Below are 7,694 nucleotides of genomic sequence, written 5' to 3'. Positions count from 1 at the left end.
GCCTAACTGATGAGTCCCAAGAAGGGCGAAACCGGTCGTGGGCTATCGAAGAGTTTCCAGCAACCTTGTGAGTAGTTCCCTTCGTGAAAAGAACCAGTTTAGGTAATTGGGAATTCACTAGATATCTGATACAGAGGGGTGGTGTATAGCGTAGCTTCATGAATCTAGTGTTGTAAAATCACAAGATCAAAAACTTGATAGTCTCTTCCAACAAAAAACTGTTCCCTTTGGTTCCACTAAAAAAATAACAGCATCGTTTCTGTTGTTTGTGTCATCAAAGGCACCCCTGGTCGCTTTCAAATGGAAGCATGGTTGATTGACTCAAATCACGATCTAGTAATTAAACACGGAATTTCCATGTTTTTTTACACATGAGGATAATAAATTACACAACTTTTTTCACTGGAATAATAAAAGTGGTTGTTACCATAGCAACTGTTTGGAGAACAAGTAGAAGAGCTGTGAAAGTTGTATACATATTGAAGCACCCCGGGACATTGGATTTTATGATGCCAGACGCAGGCTAATTTTATGCTGATTCGTCCAAATGGTGATTGACGTAAATACTGTGTACTGCTACACTGTATTGTTACCGTGCATATATATACACATATATATTATCGCAAGTCTCATAGTGGATAGTGCTTACGGTAAATAATTCGATATATTCGAATTTGATTGGAGATAATCGATAAAAAACCAGGAACGTGAAGTATCTTAATTTTCTCCACCACTTTGGTAATATTTTGTAGTCGGTGGGCATGCGGAAGTCTCACCTGAACGCTCTGTAAACCTGGCGCCGCTGTGCTATTTCCACTTGTTGTACAGAATGCCGAACACTTTTGAATAGCTCTAGAGCAACCATTCTTCATCTGGAGAACATTTCAAGAGTCAAGATGAGTAGTTCAGGCTCGAATGTTGTGGTATACACACCACAGGTGTTCACGTTGCTCCAGACAGACAGGTTAAGATGTACCTTCATCAAACAGAAAGTTACTTAGGGTTAACTTCGAAAAAGTGTGGAACTAACGCTGCAGAAGGAAGTAAAGCCTGACACATTTGTCTGACCGTATTTACCCACCAAGCCGGTACAATAAAACCGGCTAACTTTGCTAACGACTGGTAACAACCGTCTAAAGTCAAGCGCAGGTAAGATTGCATGCACAGTCTCCCTCTCTCTTCTATGGGGTCACAAATCAGACTCACGCCTCAATGAAGTTTGCATGAATGTAAGACGATAACAGTGTATGCCTACCAATGGTCGGGCCATTATAGCACGAGATACTTTCTGCAATCAAGGTACTCGCAGCAATTTCGAAGAATCGCTTCTTGACTGGTTCACTGTGGCAAGCCTGTTTCAGCATCGCTCACCTCAAAGTCCAGAATATCTTACGCCCTAACGGGCCAAATCTCATAAGTTTTCGAATTACAGCCTATACGGTCGTATGATACACACGACCCCTGACGCTACAAGTGGAGCGAACCCAACCTTGAATTTCGTTCACTACATCCAGAGCCAATACGACTTCGTCAATATGTAAATCAATGCGTAGTCTCCAGTGGTCTTCTTCAGATTACGAGGTCGGTGAAGCATAATTGCACTCTTTGGGGTGTAATGAAAAAAGGGTACCTCTGGGTAGCCTTCCTGATGACATGTGTACATCTAGGTCTCCCCAACTGAGTGTTGTGTGACGGTTCTCGTATGTGAACACCGAAATTCCGGAGGCTCTCCACTTCATCAAGGGGTTTTCAGCAACCATATGAGTAGTGTATTGAGTTTACAGGACGTTCCGTTCTCTTGTAGTCCAGTCATTACCGGACTTGGATTGATTCATTTCAACTTTTTGAATCCCAGTTCGACGGGAGGTGGTGACAGTTGGAAATAACAAATTACTCTGGTAGCCCAGTGTGCAATAAACAGTTTCCGGGCAAAATATCTAGCCTTACCTGGTCTGGCCGTCTCGTGGTGTTCCCTAACGAAGACAGCTGTCATTTACTGGATACTTGTGACGAGTGTACTCTGTTTTCTTGTTTGAGTCAGGTTCTCGTGCTCACTGTTTTTAGTGTTCGCTTATCAGGAACATATAATTTTACGCACCTTATATTCATATTTGTAGTATCGCTGTGCATTTTGTTAATAGTGGGTCTTGCCAGGTATTTGTCTAGTGACAGGATGGACTGAATCCAAGTTGATTAAGACAGCAATTCACACAGGGAATTTCCATTTACTCTCGTCAACATCAGGCTATCAAGTAACGGAAACCAAGGGCACTGTTATGGAAATGTTCTATTCAGAAGAAACATCGCATCAGGAGGAGCGCATCAAGGAGCGAGATGGCCCAAGTGGTTAGAGCACAAATTTACTGACCGGAGGTTCCGTGGTTCGAACCCGGCACCTGCCTCTCGGCTTCCCCTGTCTAGGATTGGGCAACGTGGCAGTATCCGAGCCCTCGTGCAACCTTCCGATGGCATGGCACCGAAAGGGCGCTACAGCTGAACGATCGCATCAAACCCATCGTTTTTTTACCGACAAAACAGTGAACACATATCCTGTTACGCTTTTTTTCGATTTCGGCGTTCCAAGGACAACATCTTCTACAACGACTTTTTCAATGGTCCATCAGTGCTGTTTGGTTGCTTTGAGTTGCATATTGGTGAGAGAAATCTGCGAAATTTCATTCGACTTTCCATTCATGCTGAAAACTTGAGAAGTGATGTACAGTTTTTCAGCCCCATTGGAAATCATTGTCGCACGGATCTCCAAGAAGGTTGGCGCACGCAAGACTACACAGTTCGACCGTGAATAGCTGAGCAGCCTGATGAGTAACACTCACTTGGACGCCATTCGTCCTCCAATCAAGTGTTAACTAGTTTCTCGAGTGACAACTTCTTAGATAGAAGACCCACACAACTTGTGAACTGTTTTCCATTCTGAGTAAACTGCTTAAATTGAATAGTAGTAGGGAGATATTTTTAAAAATCTTGGTTGAAATTACTTGCCACAGCGGAAGTCAACCCCTTTTTTGAAAAACTGACAAGCTCGGACAAATGATTTCAGCACTTACCACTAGGCTCACGATTATATCTACCTCCTTCAGGGTGCTACACTTGTTGCTTTTAANAAAAAAAAACACATGTTTGCATCCCATTACTACACCAATTCAGTAAAACTCTGTCGTGTAAATAGCCCGGATGTCATGATCTCAAGCAGCAGCAAAAAACAAAGTCCTTCACCTGACATTGTTGTATAATCTAACCATCGAATGCACGTGACTTTGGTTAGGTGAACAATGGGTAACTCCTCTTCTGGCCAAGTGCAGTCTCAACTTCTGATGTTCTTCACAGACTTGCAGAGTTCGTTTTTTTACGAACTAATCATTCAAAGTGCCGACGATGCCTTACGTGATGACTTCAGACTATCAGTCTAGAGTTTCAGCTCTCCCATCTACTAGATTATATTAACCAGTGTGTCAGGCCACATGTTCCGAAAGTTACGATCAAACAAGTGAGGATATGCCACCCCTGTGGCATTTTCTCGCTCGATCAGAGTTGTCAGTCGAACCCACAGCGAGATGGTGCCCATCAGGAAGGTTAGATGCCTGAAAGCAACTATTGAATGCCCGAAATCTACTGANACACCTTCTACTACAACTTTTTTCAATGGCCCATCAGTGCCATTTAGTTGCCTTAAGTTGCATATTAGTGAGATAAATTTGCGAAATTTCATTTGACTTTCCATTCATGCTGAAAACTTGAGAAGTGATGTACAGTTTTTCAGCCCCATTGGAAATCATTGTCGCACGGATCTCCAAGAAGGTTGGCGCACGCAAGACTACACAGTTCGACCGTGAATAGCTGAGCAGCCTGATGAGTAACACTCACTTGGACGCCATTCGTCCTCCAATCAAGTGTTAACTAGTTTCTCGAGTGACAACTTCTTAGATAGAAGACCCACACAACTTGTGAACTGTTTTCCATTCTGAGTAAACTGCTTAAATTGAATAGTAGTAGGGAGATATTTTTAAAAATCTTGGTTGAAATTACTTGCCACAGCGGAAGTCAACCCCTTTTTTGAAAAACCGATAAGCTCGGACAAATGATTTCAGCACTTACCACTAGGCTCACGATTATATCTACCTCCTTCAGGGTGCTACACTTGTTGCTTTTAAAAATCCGGACCTTCTCCAGCCTCTTCCTTTATATGGGCCTGGTTGACTCTATTGATTATCTTCCCTGAAGCCAGTAAGGTCTTTTTTGAAAAAAAAACATGTTTGCATCCCATTACTACACCAATTCAGTAAAACTCTGTCGTGTAAATAGCCCGGATGTCATGATCTCAAGCAGCAGCAAAAAACAAAGTCCTTCACCTGACATTGTTGTATAATCTAACCATCGAATGCACGTGACTTTGGTTAGGTGAACAATGGGTAACTCCTCTTCTGGCCAAGTGCAGTCTCAACTTCTGATGTTCTTCACAGACTTGCAGAGTTCGTTTTTTTACGAACTAATCATTCAAAGTGCCGACGATGCCTTACGTGATGACTTCAGACTATCAGTCTAGAGTTTCAGCTCTCCCATCTACTAGATTATATTAACCAGTGTGTCAGGCCACATGTTCCGAAAGTTACGATCAAACAAGTGAGGATATGCCACCCCTGTGGCATTTTCTCGCTCGATCAGAGTTGTCAGTCGAACCCACAGCGAGATGGTGCCCATCAGGAAGGTTAGATGCCTGAAAGCAACTATTGAATGCCCGAAATCTACTGAGACCTTCAGCTCCACCAGATGGTGACCAGGCAGACAACGCCCCTCAATATGCAGCATGTCACACCTAGATAGTGTGAGTCAGCGTTGGACCAAGTTCAGACAGTGTCCGTTGTATTTTCGCGCTCACGCTCTCGCAATCGCTTGTTTGGAATAAAGCTGTTGTGTTCCCTTCAGAGAGTCTTTCCGGCACTAGGCACTGGAGCGGGTCAGAAGTCAAGTACAACAGATTGGCGAATCAGTAGATATGACAATGTCAAAGCAAGGAATTTCTGCCGTCCCTTGGTAACCAGTGTCTTGTTAGCACACAATAAATCAAATGGCCTTGGTCGTCGGTTTACAAAGGCCGGGATAAGTTGGCGCTATAGCCAGAGGCACATTGGGGGAATCATCGGGAGACTAGAGACCGGCCCGCGTTACGGTGAATGCCGTTTGTCAGTTTCGATGGTCATTAAAGCCCTGCATTCGAACTAAAGCCCTACTAATCTCAATCATGCATTTCTCACAAGGCAAAAGTACACAGAAATGAAACGAACAACGATAATTTTGGAAATGTTTCCGAACAACAACTCACACGTTATGCCGAAGGTGGCTGAAGTTGGCAACACTTGTTTCCTGTCCATGAGACTCGGATATTTCTCAAGTCCCTGATATAGTCCTCAGACTCAGTTTTTGCTACCGTAAATGGTGCGACTACGTGTGTGCGGGCAAGCGTGCACAAATCGTATCAGAACTAAATCCACTCAAATGGACAATAACCGATGGGCTTCCGTTCGATCTGTGTCACGCGGATAAGTTGTGCTCACGTCTGGCGAGTGTTGAATACAGACGTCATCAATAATTAATCAATGGGGGTTCTAGTGATTGCGTCGGTCATTAGGTTGAATCATATGGGTTTCTTGCCTAGCTCCTATTGGTTATCTGTTGCAGCCAATAGCATCGGAGCATATTCGATGCACCCAATCAGCTTGGGCATTCATCCTGGTCTGGGTCGAGTGAGAGAGTAACCTGAAACAGCGTAGTGTGAAGCGGTCATGTGACAAATTTATTCGAAATCGTTAGTCCCAAGCGTGGAGCAAATGAACTCATGAGCACATCGAATAGGAACGCCGACAGTGCATAAAGCACCACGGGGCAATTTTCGCCGCGGGTGAAATGCGGCCAACGAACAAAGTTTGAGATACTGGTTTACAGACTGATGTCTTTTTCCCAAAAAGTGAATGGATTCATTAGCTTCAACTTTTTACGCTATAAAAGATAAAAGACAAATTGGCCGAGATTTTACATGTCTTGCCTAAAGTAGCCCTTATCAAAACAAATGCACACATAATGACCAACTATTAACGATCCAACTTTAAAATATTTTATTCCTCCCGTCCATATGAATAACAAAGAAAGGCGACTCAAGTAACACAGACCAAAAAAGGTGAATAGGTGTGTCCGAGAGCACTGGCTCATAAGTCTGTCAAGGTGCTGAATGAGGATTATTCGTTCACTTAAACTAGGGTCGGTGTAAAATTATGGCATGCTGTGAGGAACCCGCAAAGTCTCGACGCACTTCGTTAATGTCGGAAGATTACATTGAATTAAAACGATGAGAACGGTCAGTCGAAGTGGCCCCTTTCTATGGATATTCCTGTCAATCAGTGATGGTAGAAACTGCTCTGCTCTCCATCTGGTAGCTTTATTTAGTAACTAGGTGGGCAGAAGTTCCCCAGCCCGTTCGCCTCGGCAGATAAAATCTACTGCCGCCGCAGTGAAGCGACAGATGCTGTCTGAAGTTGAGAGGACAGGTAAGACTGTGTTGCATGTAGGGAGTAGCATGTCTTGTGAGCGTAAACGCATTCAAATTTGAAATTTATACTAGGTTCGTTCCGTTAACTAAATTTGTGTTACATCACTCGTAAACAGTGGCGTCAGACAGAGCAACCCTGACACATCGGGCTGCAGTTTTGTGCTGCGCTGCAATTTCTAACAAGCGTCGCCAGGTGGTTTCTAATATAAAGTTTTCTTCAGCTATTCAAACTATAGTATTCGTGTGTTTTTGCGTGCAAATTAAGTTTGCTCAGTGATATAACATTCTGATCAAAGATCCCTTATTTTCCATTGAACAGGGCTTACTTCCCAGTCTAAGTGGGCTGTCTAGGGTTCGAATGCTGTATGGATATACCCGCACATTTGTAGGCGGAACATCTGGGAAAGCGAGTTCCCTTTTTAGAGTTTATATTCATTAGTGCACCGAAAGTTCGAGTAGGATGGACTAAAACACCCCCGAGAGGTGTTCTGTGACGTCTTTGCCGATGGCAACTGACACAATGTCATCGAGATAGCTTTTTTAGGGTAACCATGCAGTTTTCAAACGAGTCTAATTTCAATAATTTTATGTGAATATTGCCCCTGAACATTGGTTTCGGATAGACCACCTTTTCTCACGTTGAAGTTTACTTCCTGGCAAATTGCAAATTGCTATAACAAGACAGAAGCAACTCCGGTTCACTAGTCCCTATTCCACTCGAACTTTAAAAAACACCTCCCTGATCAACGCAAGACACTGGTTTATCATGGCCTATTTTTTACTTCTTTCATGATTTCTGACGTTACTTCTTTGGTGGTAGGAAACAAATAAGCACCTTTTATTCGCCAGTATCCTCAATACGTTTTCTATTGTTTTTGAGTCTGAACTATGCATCGCTTTATCCAATATATACAAAGTGTCTCAGAATAAACGCAAAAAAGAATACCCATAGTAAACACTGATTCAAACATTTATTTTTTTATGTAAACATACCTGCATTATAGAAGTTTATTTTAAGCAAACTGACATTACAAAAAATGGTGAACGAAATCGCCTGTTTCTTTTATAACCAGTTGGAGGCGGTATGAAATGTGAGACACAGCCTGTTTGACTTCTTCAAGCGTCACTCGTGCAC

This window comes from Opisthorchis viverrini (genome assembly GCF_000715545.1).
Source record: "Opisthorchis viverrini unplaced genomic scaffold opera_v5_78, whole genome shotgun sequence".
NCBI lineage: Eukaryota > Metazoa > Platyhelminthes > Trematoda > Opisthorchiida > Opisthorchiidae > Opisthorchis > Opisthorchis viverrini.
The sequence above is the reverse complement of the archived record's forward strand: the minus strand, read 5'-3'. Positions refer to the sequence as shown.